A 14,444-nucleotide genomic window follows, 5' to 3' on the forward strand; every position below is an offset into this window, starting at 1 on the left:
CGTAAAATCATTAATTACTTCTTTTTTTACATTGTGTTTGCAATGCAAATAAATAACAATACTTTTAAAAATATACATTGCATTCTAAACGATGTTTCAACAATTAATTTTTAACCTTTAATAATTTTTAATCCTTTAATAATTTGCAGAATGAGAGATGAAGAGAAGAGAATAGAGGAAGAGGTTACAGAAGAAAAAGAAAAAGTTATAGAAATATCAACGCACGCTATACATGGTGAGTCGAATTTTTTCTTTCTCTCTGCTTTCAAGCTTCAATTACAATTGCTTTACGCTTAATTGAAATGCATGCCTCGATACATTATGCGGATCAAAACTCATAGAACACACTTATGTTCTATTGTTATATAAAAATTCATTTAATACGTGAATTCAATCCCAAATATATAAAATAAATTTAGAAATATTGATAATTACTTATGCCATATGTTATAATTATAAAACTATAAAAAATCATTTGTAGCACATATTATCTATAGAAAACGACAGAATCTTATCAGATTTACCTTGCTTTTAATCTCAAACGAGACTTTTCTTTATTGCTCTTCTATCCAAAACGAGGCGACGTTCAAACGTATTTCCCCCACGTCCATATTGCCTCGTAAAATCTCTTCTTTTCTCCACCTCGACGACGACAATCTCCTCCCGTTTGTCCATCACGTTGCTCTGGCCACAATTCGCGAATGCACCGGGAAGTGGTTTAAAATGCAACGTGGGCCCTAACCGGTAAAGCGACTGATCGGTATTTACGATTCAAGAGAAATCTTTCGCGGCTCTCCGTCCATCCGTCTTTGCATCCATTCCCTGCGTCCGTCAATCCGTTATAATTTCTCCGTTAATAGAATCCGAGATTTCGTAGCGATCCGTGACACGCATTCGAAAATACCTGCCCTGCCTTCTCTTTCACCACCAACCAACAACGCTTCTTCCTTCTCTCGTCATCTTTCATTCCTTTGCATCTTTATTCGGAGAAACGATTGCTTTCTATCGGTATACGTATTTTTAGGTGCTCTTGTTGTGTAAGAGTTTCTCCGGCCCTGCTATTTTTGGAACAATCGTTTTTTTTTTCTTTTCTTTTTTTTTTTTTTTTTTTTTTTTTTTTTTTTTTTTAAGCGTACTTCACGTTCACTTCGAATTTGAGTTTCCTTGTTAAAAAGAAATTTTCTTCTCGCGTGAAACAAATTCCATTTTCCCTCGAAGGGGGAAGGAGAGATATAGTATTGAAGTTAATGTAACGGGTGTTGCACAAGTCTTGCACAATTGATGTAACTGTTATTAGTGAAATTTTCGAAAGCTTGAGAAAGATATTTCGAATTTATTAACTCGCGTTGTACGCTAATATTATTATTAATTCGAGGATCTAGATTTAAAAAAAAAAATAGAAGGAGCAGGACTTTAATTAAATATAGCATCACATATAGAAATTTTACGTATAAATTTTCTCACTTACTTTTTTTATTATCATACATTTTCTTTTGAGAAGTCATCCTTTGTTTTTTGTTCCTTCGTATATATTTCTCCTCTTTATTCATATTCCATACAATTTTCTTCCTTTCCTACTATTTCCATTCTACATTCCTTTATATCTATTTATATCTTTCTTTGCATCTCCAATATATTTGAATATATATTCCGTTTCTCACGGTTTACACTTACTCGTCTCGTCCTTATCTTGCATTGCGATTTATCGTTTCAAATTTCGTTCCTCCACTGCTACCAGGAACGTCTCCCTTCATCTCTTCGATTTCTCCGTACACCATCGTCTCCTCTCCCGTCGGTTCTCCATTTTCTCCCCTTTCTGCCGATAAATCTGCCCTCCCTCCCCCTCCCTACTTAGCCTTTCCCGTGCCTCTCTGTATACACGGCTCGCTTTTCTCGCCCCTCTCCTCCCTCTCCTCCCTCGCTCCATCTCGCTCTTTGATTCTCCGCCCTCTCGATAATTCCGTTTCAATGCCCCCCTCGTCGGACAATTATCTCCTCTCTTCCCTTCCTTCTTCTTCTTCTTCTTCTTCTTCTTCTTCTTTTTTTTTTTTTTTACTGTCTACCAAAGAGACATCTCTCGCATCTTTTATTCCTCCACGGGTTCCTCCATGTACCCTCTTCCTGTACCTCTTCTACCGTACGCCTTTTTCTACCATTTTTTTTTCTTTTTCTTTTTTTTTTTTTTCCTCTTCTCGATCGCCTCGACAACTTCCTGGAGTTGTTTCTTCCTTCGCTGCAATGGGGGAAAGAGTTAAGGATTATTATATCTCGATTGTATTTCTTTATTTCGTTATATATAGCGTTCAGTGTTAATCTTTATCTTTGGAGGCGATAAGACGACACGTGTAAGAGTTACTAAACAAACGATAAGAATCGATTCGAATTCGAATGCACTTGTTCGCTTAGATAGATTCCTCGTTTAATCCTTGAGTCGGGTCGATTCGTTACGATCTTAATTTTCTTGCGATTAAATATTGTTGCAGTTTATAGATTCGTGATTTATAAGATTCGAGTAAGAGGAAGGTTAGGAATATTTTGATTTAAATTATTATAATACGCGTGAATTATTTGAATTATTGAATTGAATTCCTTGCTTGTTTCGATCCTCTTCTCTTATTCGGGTTAAAAAATGAAATTGCGCGTGTTGTGCGTATCAGAATTCGATGAAACGATGTTAAAATATATCTTGGGACAAGATAAGGAAATATCTTGTGAGAATTTTGTACTAGAGGGGGGAAAAAGTGATGGTTTGTTTGTTTTAATAAAATGCATATACATTATATTGAAATTTATGATAAATTAAAAATATTTGCACGTCTGTTTTTTCTTTTATTTTTATTTTAGACTTGTTGTTGTTGCTTTTGCAAATATGATTTATAAATCATATTTTTAATGAATTGACGTCATGATATCACTAATAACATTAAGATATCAGTTATCAATGATCGATATCTTGATCAAACATTAATAATGTCATTTTTACAGTAATTATTATTTGCTATTTTTTTCTTCTTAAATAAACAAACAGTTTTTCTTTTCTCTGAGAAAAAATACGATTATAAAATTGATTAATAATCGTGTGAAATTTCAAAGCCCAATTCTTATTCATCTTTATATTCCTTTTTACCGTTGATTTGGTCCTTGAAGGTTTGAACATGTCGAGGGAAGTCATTTCAATTTGGGATGTTTAATTACTTAAGGAATATCTGTAATGAAATAGTAAATGTAATATGAATCATTTAAATAATCAAGATTTAATATAATAATTTTCGAGAATTTTACGAGGAAGGAATTATACAATAAAAATCTTTATATGAGCAGATATATTCATAAAATTCATAAAATTTGTTCATAAAATTTTGATATTTGATTAAGATTTTTGATTATAATTGAAAGTATATATTATACTGTTTTGTTCATTTCCTTACAAAGTGTTCGAATCTATCTCATCTCTCAAGTGCATACTCGAAAGTTTTCGATATAAATCCATTGATCACTTTATATACATCATTTTATATAACAAATTAATTACTGTAATTGATGCAACGAATTAATCATATCACTGAAAAAGAGTTAAACTCTCATTCTTAAATACTCATTCATTACATTCATCGATTGAGATTTGACTGTAAATTTATATAATTATCCATTATTAATCAATCATTAAAATTAATTAATTCTTATTTTTCATCATTTTATAATTTCTGTAAAAAAATGTAATCTTCGATTCAATAAATGAATCGAAAACATCGATCGAAAATTATTATTTCTTGAAAAGGATTGAAATCTCGTTCCTAAACCCATGTTATTTATTTATAAATCGAGAATTATATCGAAAATTCATCGTTATTTGTAATTTCTGAGACTTGATCTTGCAACAAACGAAAGAAAGTTGAAAAGGGTTGAAATCTTGTTCCTAGATCCTCCGTTAATTTACATTAACCTGCATTAGGTTTATAAATTGAAAATTCGAATTCAAAAATTCATCATTATTTATAAGGGTTAATCGAGGGTTAATGGATTGAAATCTCATTCGTAAATCGAAAATTCGAAAACCCATCGTCTATTATTACTTCCAAGACTTAATCGCGCAACAAACGAAAGAAAGGGTTGAAATCTCGTTCCTAAACCTGCATTACGTTTATAAATTGAGAATTCGAATTCAAAAATTCATCATTATTTATAATTTCTGAGGGTTAATCGAGGTTAAATCTCATTCGTAAATCGAAGATTCGAAAACCCATCGTCTATTATTACTTTTATAAATTATTGAGAATTTGACCAAAAATTCATCATTATTTATACTTTTTGAGAGTTAATTGCGCAGACAATATCATTAGAAAGAGTTGAAATCTCATTCCTAAATCGAAGATTTGAAAACCCATCGTCTATTATTATTTCCAAGACTTAATCTCGCAACAAACGAAAGAAAGGGTTGAAATCTCATTCCTAGACCTACATTACGTTTATAAATTATTGAGAATTTGACCAAAAATTCATCATTATTTATAATTTCTGAGGGTTAATCGAGGGTTAAATCTCATTCGTAAATCGAAGATTCGAAAATCCATCGTCTATTATTACTTCCAGGACTTAATCTCGCAACAAACGAAAGAAAGGGTTGAAATCTCCTAGATCCTTCCTAGACCCTCCGTTACAATCATAAATCGTACCAAAAACTTATCATTATTTGCAACTTATTTTTGACACTTGATCGCGCGACAAACAAAACAACAGATATCACGTTGACAGATCGATCGAAACGTTTCGAAGGAAGGAGTGCTTCCCCGTCGAAGGACACCGCGATGAGTCGTCCCGGTCGTAAAAAAAATTTCCAGAAGGTGTCCGCGAGCCGGATCGCCTCCTCCGGCCAACATCCTCCCGCGGTCTGTCGTCGTGTGCGGCACGAAGATCCGCTCATTGTTTCTCTAATGCATATTGACTATTAACAGCGAATCCGCTTTTCCTTATACGCGAGGATATAACTACGTCACGTCCTTATTCGCCGGGCATCGTCTCGATCGGCCACACTCATCTTCCAACTCGCGGCCATATTCGGTGTACCCACCCACGGCAACAATGCCAGCCGCATTCATAAACCTTATTCCATACCCGTTCGCCGATCAATCGAATTAAAACAATCTGTGTATAATACGTTTATTGCGCGTAACACCGTCCTTGGTTCCAGTTGCGCGATAATCGTGGGACAATTAAGGTTAGGATCGCGTAAACTTCGTGGAATTAGGTATTATTAGATGGATTTTATACAGGGTGAAGTATTCAACGTGATCGATTATCTACGTTTGTAGATTTGTTGTGAATTGATCACGATTAGATGATAAAGCACAATGTATAAATTTCATATGGAATTATATAGAAATCAATTTTTGGAAAGGTTTTTTTGAAAGATTTGATGTTTCAAAAATCGAATAAGTTTCAAGATGGTGTTGTTCTAGTTCTAATTTTGAAAGGGGTTTTCTTTAATTGATTATTCTTATTTATAATATAATTGCAAGAAAATTTTTTAAATTTTTCTCTTATATGGGATAAATTGATCGAATATTACGATCATACGATACGAGTTACGATATTGAACCATTCGAGGTTTAAACGGGTTAAAGAACGAATCATTACCATTAGTCGATAATTTGTGATCTTACTATTTATTAGCCACCGTACCCGTATACGTGAGCGTTGCACGCGTTGCAAAATTGGAATCCAGTTGTCGGTATTCAATGGCCTTTTCCAGCCCGCGTAACGTTACCCGAGATACGTTGTGCTTAAAATAGATCCCGTACGATACCAGTTGGAAGCGTAATTAGCCGGCTAGAAATCGTTTGAGTCATGGGAGGGAGATGTTTTTTCTTTTCTTCTGCGTCTCGATCGCTTTTCCTTTGAAGTCTTCTTTTATCGTTTTCTTTAGAAGTTTAGTTGGACGAGAAAGGTGGGTCAATTCGAGGCACGATGAATCGATAACGCGTAAAAAAATATACTCGTTCTCGGTTTGTAATTTAATCAAGGAATTCTTTACTTAATTCAATAATAAAATAATAATTTCGCATTAAAAATGCATAACATCTCGAAAAAATATTAATAATATTAATAAGACAATCGGCAAATATCGAAGCATCTCACGAATCAAGATCCCTTTAACCTCTAAACCTAACCTAACTTCCGAACTACAAAAACTACAAAAACTCAAAATTCATGTTAAATCCATGGCAAGAATATTTATTACCAAGAATTGTCGTCAAATCTTCGTCAAAAGAACAAATCCAATCGATCCTTACCTCCAATCTCGAATTAGAAAGCTCAAAACATCAACGATGCTTAGATCCTCCATCGTCGCGAGAATACTCGCCTAAAAGAATCGTCCAACCCGTCCTCGCCAGACAAGCAGCCTCCAACCCAGCCCAATAACGCACACGAAGAGGCATCGCACGTAGACTACTTTTCACCATTCATCGTGTCATCGTTCGAGGCGTCTCGCTCCTTGGAATGTTCGTCGCGAAAGCATGGTCGTCGCTGGCTCTCCTATTCGATAATTTGGACGTTGCAGAGGCGGCGCGGGGCGGAGGTAACTGGCACATCCACGCACCGCCGCCAAAATACCGGCATACAAGAAGAGCCTGAGGAACGTGTACGGGGACACGAGGTGTACGTGTTCTGCGAGTGAGAGGCGATCGAGGGATAGATGCTCGCGAGCGGTGGCTCTGCTTCCGCGTGGACGGACAATCGCCTTTGACGAGCTCGTTCGTGTGCACGCGCTCTCTACCAGCACGGATTTCATCGTCCCGCCAACTACAACACAGCATAACAATCCGTGTTTGTATCCGTGCGTGCGGATACAGGGTGTCCTGTAACGATCGAGAATCGTTATACGCGAAAGAAAGAAAATGGAATTTTTCTTACCGATTCCTCTTAAGCATCGAGATTTTCGATTTAACGAACGATTGGATATTTAGATATATGGAGTTGTTAAACGAGATTGTTACGAAAAATCTAATGATGATTCCTTGGATAATGGATCTCATCGGTGGAAAAGAAATATTTAAACTCGAGAAAAGAAATTTCGATCTAGGGAGGAGATCTAGGTTGAAATTGTTATCAAATGTGAAATAGATCTTTTCGTAAATTTGCGTAGAAAAGTGACGGAGTCTCGAAGAGTCTTCTCGACTTTTAAATTTTCATAAAACGTTGCTCTTCCAGAATGAGGATATATATCTCACTCTAGATTTATAGTTCATTTTTACACCGTCGTTGCGTCGCTTCATGCATCGCTTCGTGCAGGTGAAACACCCTGTACGTGTGTGCTTCACCTGGGGGCACTCACACGCGCGCGTGTACACACACGCGTCGAAGAAAGCTCTCCGCTCGAGCCACGCCACGGAACTCTCTTGTCTGTCCTCTCGTCGCTAGATGACCGCGGTCGATACGCATGAGCATTCGGATCACGGCGACAGAGCGGGCACGTAACAATTTCTGTTCTTGGGACTGGAGCCACTGTGGATGGATCGTCGATCCTTTCAGTTGGCCGTGTTGCACATCCGCGCCCGCTCTCCCGCCATTTCAATCTTCCTCGTTGCAAGAGAAAACAACCCAGCTTTCCTCCTTCGTCGTCCTGAGACCATTTCGATCGATCCAACGTCCCCGTTTCCAATCCATTCTCTTCATTCCATTCCGTTTAGAACTGGTGCACCATGCGCACTCGGACAGATTGCTCTTCGTAAAATTGCGCCGTGATATTTTCCATCATTTTTTTTTTTTTGAATTAGATTCAACGAATTTTAGAAGTGGTTGTTGGATTTGGAGGCACGAATGAAAGATTAATGTTATGATGAATTGATACAAGTTGACGAAACTTGAGATCTATACGGTAAAAGAGGATATTGATAATGATGGGAGATTATGTGGATGGAAGAGGGGGTTGTTAGGGGATGAAAGGATTTAGTTGGTGTCAGGAAGTTGATTTCAATTTATTGTAGCGATTTTATTGTCTCTCCCGTTAGAATCTCGAACGTGCAGCTTCATCATTCTGTTTGAACGACGCTTTTCGAATTTGTCTTCATAAACTGTGCCCGATTCGGGTCGAGCTGAACCATGAAGGTTTTCGATTTAATATTCTGGAACTGGCTCGATATAAATTTGAGAAATCGGGACTCCTCGAAAATGATAAAAGGTAAAATGAAACTGATACAAAGCATCTTGCGACCTCTTGAACTGCTTCGCAGCTGATAGAAATAAACCCAGAATATTAATTAAAAATAATTAAACTTCAACAAGAAGATACACCATCTTCTTCTTCGATCCACCACTCTAAACGGGTTTAAATTCAGCTCAATAAAAAACCCCCTTTCCCTTCTTCCTCCCAAGAACTCCCAAAACCAAAAATAAGAATAAGAATAAGAATAAGAAACTATGAAAAAAAAAACGAGCAAAAAGTTGAATGACAAATTTCTCCGACACGTTTCGCAACGCGGGCCTCCATATAACCCTTTCCCAGAAAGCTTCTCCCCGCGAGAGAATCACCGGCTGGGTGAACGGTTGGGTGCCCCCTCCTCCTCCTCCCCCTCCTCCTCCTTCTCCCTCCTTCTCCCCGCTTGGTTTCCAATCGTTGATGACGATATTTCAACATTCGAGCGTCGGCCGGGTGATCATGGTGCAAGATTTAAGTCTTGATTCACCGGGACGCCGATTGATACGCGGATCATGTACACGCTGAATTCTTATGCTAATGCGAGAAAGGAGCCGAGAGAAGACAATACAACCACATCCAACACCGGCAACCCGGCCGCATCTGTATACACTCTGCGTCCCGTATTCTGTATTCTGTCAAGTGAATTAATACAATCACGAGGACCGCCGGGTGATTTTAGATGCGGTGAGATCGTGATCGGCCGCCGCCGACGCCGCTTCCACGTCGATGGCCACTCCGCCACGCTTTTATAAGCGGAGCTTTCTCGATTACGAGGGGGAGGGGAGGGGGGAAGGGTGTTTTTAGCCACCACGCGGTGGCCTTGGGGGAAAAGATCATTTTAAAACCGAGCCCCCCTCCTCTCCCTCCCTCGATCGTCGGCTAGAATCGGAAGATGCCCCTCGAGAAGACGAGGAGATGTTGGGAGGGGAGGAAAAAGCTTGCGATCCAATCTTCGAAATATTCCCTATTTCTGTTTCGATTTTCCTCTCGAAATAATTTTATACCTTCTTCTTCGAATTTTTTCAAAGAAAAATTGTCAAAAATTTCTTCTCAATTTTTTTTCTTTTTTTTTTTTCCAATTTGAAAATTGGAGAGATTATCGTAGAGATTTGATCCGATGGCTTATTCCTACGCGATTAACTCGTGAAAGTCGTGAAAGTCCTGATAGATATATATATATATATATATATACTTATACAGATGGAAGAGTAAGAATGGAGCTCCAGATAATCTTCTGTTTCCACAAAAATATTCGCGATAAATTTAAATATCCACGACTCGTAATGGAATCTTTCTTGTTCCATTCCAATATACAACACGTCGATAATCCTTATTAGAGAATTAGAATTTTTATCAAGCAATCGACGAGCTGATGACAAACAACTAAAACCTCTTTCTGAAAAATGAATTTCCCCTCAATTGCACGAACGATCCGATAAACGATAAACGATTACAAAATCATCTTCTCTGAAAATTAAAGGGTGTCCTTTAATAATAATAATAATAATAATAATAATACTCATCGTACATATTCGAGAACCATTGCGCATAAGTTTCTTTTACGTGATCGATTTATTGAGTCGTTCGTTAAGAAAGTCTCCAACCTTACTGACCATCGGTCTCCTTCTGCCCCTCCCCTCGGTCCTCCGTTTCGTCTCTGTAGCACACGTGGATAGCCCCACTTCCGGCACCCGAACATTACGGTATCGCCAACTTCCGGTCATCACGCGGCAGGCGAACCTCTAAACCATCCGGTGATCTCTTGAACTCAATACATATCTTCGTTACGTGCATTTAGATAACGCGAGCTTCTTTTCTTTTTTTTTTTTTTTTTTTTTTTTCGTTTCTTCGCACGCGCGATAACCGAAAAGAACTGGGGAAACTCGAGCATGGGGGGGATAGAAAACGAAAAACAATTGGAATTTTGAAGGTTTTTTCCGTAGATTCTTTTGCACGAGTAATAAGGAAAGGGAGAATTAAAAATTCTTGCGAATTAGTAAGACACAATCGATTCGAGTCTTTAATTTGTGACGGGTTACTTGTTGTTGGTATTTGAATTTCGATTTATTGCGATAACGAGAATGAATTCACTTTGTGAATTCATTTATTTTATTAATTCATCAGTTTGGAAAGAAAAGAAGAGTGTTCTTATATCGTTGAAAGATTATAACGTCTTACTTTTATTCGGATCACGGCTCTGAAAAACTGGGTTTCACGGATCATTGATGCCTCACAGATTCCCCAGCGATCTGTGAAATTCGAAAGAGGCAAATTGCGTTTTTACTTTTCCAAGAACTTTCCAAAGGGAATTCAATCTCGTGTTTCGATATGAAAAATTGCAAATTCGCGAAATAATAAAATTAAAAAAGAAGAAAATAAAAATAAAAAATCAGACCAGGCTTTCCTTTCGCTAAAGGCACAAGATGGCTAATTAACGTTAGTGTTGCACAGCCTCTCGAAAGAGGGAAATCGATAATATAATGGGTCGATGAAAATTACCGGTATCCATCGGTAAGATTTTCTATTTTTTTCCACGACTGACCATTGGCGCATAAGAGAGAACAGCGATGTAACGGTCGTTCTGCCTGGCCAGGGTGGATGAGTGTAGCATTTCCCGTATTGCCATCGTAACTCGCGACTACCATCCGCGAAATGACAACTGCTAAACAACGGATAGTGGTTCTCGATGAGCAGGGATCTCGACTTTCACAACAATTCCATCGTCGAACGTCTTCGTTTTGGGATCGAATTTTTGCCTTCAACACAGAGTAGATAAAGTTTGTTGGAAAATTTTTCCAAAGAGAGAAGAATTTATTAAATAGTAATAATAATTTGTGTGTAATATCAATATTTTTTTTTCTTTTTCTAAAAAATGAGATGAAGTTTTTAGATTCGTCTCAACAAAGTATCAGAATTTGAATGAGAAAGATTTTTTCCCTTTTGCATTTACAATGGAAAATAGATTAAAGATAATTGTACGTGATTATTTTGAGGAACATAAGATCTAATGAATTGGAGAACCACTGTTCTATCCAGAGACCAAGTCGAGATGGCAATTCGCGAGTTGCCAATAATGGGTGCGACGTTAATCAGACTATATAAAATGATATATTTCTCGATCGAGAAACAGGCACAGGAGAAAATTATGAATTGCACTGTCAGTAACAGAGCATATCTTAATTTCGTAACGATCGATTCGAGAATATTCTTATATAAAAAAAAAAAGTGATAATCATTTAATAAAAAAAAAGGATATTCTTAAATAAAAAAAAAAGTGATAATCATTTAATAAATCGATATAAACGACACAATATCGATGAGTTTCAATTACAAAGGAATTTTTCGATGCAATGATGAATTTCATATTTTTTTGATTCTTTGTTTAATTGAGAAAAAATAGCATATCCCTTTCTCCAATTTGTAAAACATTTTTTCACAAAATTTGCAAAATAACGTTAAATAAAATTTAATTGGATCGAATCCAAAAATTGATTCGTTCGATTATAATTTATATTCGAAAAATTAGAGAGAGGGAGGAAAAGAGAGAGAGAGAGAAAGAAAAAAAATGATACAGCGACGAATTTATCAGGCAAGCCATCCGCCATTTTGCTGGTTCTCCGACAGATGTCGCGTGGTTTCAATAAAACCTGCAGTTTTATTCGTAAATCGTTCCACAGAATTATAGCCAAAGTGTATATCCACGGACATTCTTGCTCGGGGACGATTTATATTCAGCACTCGACGTCATATTGTCTGCGTCCATTATCTCGTCATCGATTTCGTTTGATATTACGTCCTAGCGTTACAAGACCGATAACGTGTTCAGCTCTCGCGTTACTCGCGTTATCGATGATTTGTGTAAAATCGAGTAAAAAGCACGGATGGAAGAAGAAAATATATATTTCATATTTCGTTGTAATTAAAGAATCATTCTTGCAATTGTTGCCATTTATCGTTATTTATATTAATTTGATCTAAAATCGAGAATTTTTTCCGGTGTAATTCAATTAAAATTATTTTAACAAACGACGACGTAATTTTTGCACGTTCTTCCTTTTTTAATTTATCAAGATGATCGATGCAAAGATTATAATCTGGCCAATCTTGCATAATAAATTTGCATTCAATCGGTTATAATTCTGATTTATTAAGATAAAACTACTTTCTAAAAAAATGAATATTTGAATATTAATATATTCAGAAAATTTAATTATTTCGACATCTCTTATTTTATTTCGTTTTTTAGATATTTTTCTGTGGTAAAATCGTTCTTCTACATAAAATTTCCAAATCTCCTTTAATTTAAATCTAAATATTAGATTCATTTAAAAAAATAAAAATTCTACGATCCTATTCTACTTTAAAAACTATAATTATCCGAAAGAAAGATTACTTCAAAAAACGAATAAATCCAATTTCAAAGATGATGATAAGTGAATTTATTTATTTCGAGGCAATCTTTGAAAAGTGTAATCAATAGCGTTTCACAACTATTTCTCAATTCCACGAAAATTCCTATCCCAATGTTGTCGTTCGTTAATCGAGGGGAGATGAATTGTTGGAAACGAAATCATTATCATCCCCAACGGTTGACAGACGAGTGGCCGCCGTGCTGTCTAGAAGAGGGAAACCGTAAAAGGTGGGAAACCTCTCCGAGTCTCCCAACTCGGACCTAGGAATTAGCATTGCTTCTCCTCTCTGCCATCTCTTCTCGTCTCTGTTCTCCTCCCTCTGTTTCCTCTCTCCTCTCTGGAATAGCAAAAACCACGTTTTTCTCTCGAGAAAAAAAAAGAAAAAAAAAACGCCATGCTTCTTCATTGGCCTCGAATTCGAGTCTGGGGAAAAAAATTTTCTTTCCAAAGATCGAGAGTCGCTTTCTGTTCGTAACTCGGTTTCTGTTCACAACTATAGAATACTTATGAGCGGAGTTTGTCGATCGAAGCTTGAAACCGTTTGAGTTTGGAGGAAAATGTGGTGAGAGATCTTTTTAATTTGAGAAGATTTAAATGGGGAAAAAATATACGTAAGGTTGGAAAGTCTTATATATATATCTTTTCTTTATATTTGCGGATGAATTGTTTAATATTTCTTAGAATTGAAAACTTTTTGTAATTTATTTAGTAGAAATCGTTCAGTTTTTTAGTAATCGATTAATCTTGCTCCTTACTTTTATGATTCTTCAATGTACATGTTTTAACTTCAATATTACAAATATAAGAGAGAGAAAACAATATAATGAAATTATTTCGACGAAAAATGTATCCATTGTTTATACCAGATAGAGAAGAAAGAATTTTTTTTCGAAAGACTGTTCGAAAGCATAAAAAAAAAGAGTTCTGTTTCGAGAAAAATTTAATTTCTAGCATTGGACGACTGTATAACGACTTGAATAACGAAATTAGCTGTCGCATACGTCGATGCCTCTAAAGCTGGAGAGGACGTCCAGTTTGTCGGTCTCTTCATCCGATTAAGCCCCACCAGGCCAACCGTCGTGTTATTCCATCTCCGTAACTCTTCCATTTCTTCCATTCCATTTCCATTTTCTTCTCAATACCCTTTATTCTCTCATAATAATCCAACTAATCTATCTACAGATTTCCATTTTCGTTACAATTCTTCTTCTTCTTCTTCTTCCTCCTCTTTAAAAAAAAAAAAAAGACGCCAATCCTCCGTTAAAAACTAGCGAACAACATCAAAGTATTTCTCTCCCGATGAAACACATACGATAACACACGCACGCAACGATACATCGGCATCGAAATCGGGCACCGTTGCGAAATCCAAGAAAAATCCTCCTTTCGACCACTTACGTGGGTCGGCTTAGTTAGTCTTGCGTGTAAATAAATGCGGGAAATGCGTCTAATCGTGCAACAGCCGATCATTTCGTTGCTGCACACCTGCACACTCCTCGTTACCTTTCGAAGACGCATCGGATTCATCGCTATGTAATACGTAATGCGAATTTCACCGAGTTTCGTGTCCCCTTTGCGCCTTGTTTTCTTCTTGCCCGAGAGTCGCGACGCGACGTGCATTGGGAGCAACTTGTGTATCATCGAATAACGATATATATTTTCCATCAGAGATTCTTTTTCTTTTCCCTTCCCCCACAGCTGTCCGTTTCGTCGATTATTTATCGGATTATTCGAAGATAAAGGCAGGTTGGAGGGAAATTTTCGTTACGTAATTTTAATTTTACTTTTTCTTTTTCTTTTTTTTTTTTTTTTTTTTTTTTGGAATTCAGGAAAAG

The 14,444-nt window shown here is 36.7% G+C and overlaps 1 long non-coding RNA gene across 3 annotated transcripts in view; it reads left to right on the plus strand.

Annotated features, from left to right (window-relative positions):
• Positions 1–14,444, plus strand: part of LOC102675579 — a 71,371-nt gene that overhangs the window by 3,861 nt on the left and 53,066 nt on the right. For all 3 annotated transcript variants that reach the window (XR_004151869.1, XR_004151868.1, XR_004151870.1), the window contains exon 4: positions 150–235. This is a non-coding gene — a long non-coding RNA (uncharacterized LOC102675579). The remainder of the gene's footprint in view (positions 1–149; positions 236–14,444) is intronic.

This window comes from Apis dorsata, unplaced genomic scaffold, assembly GCF_000469605.1.
Source record: "Apis dorsata unplaced genomic scaffold, Apis dorsata 1.3 scaffold_59, whole genome shotgun sequence".
Classification (NCBI taxonomy): Eukaryota; Metazoa; Arthropoda; class Insecta; order Hymenoptera; family Apidae; genus Apis; species Apis dorsata.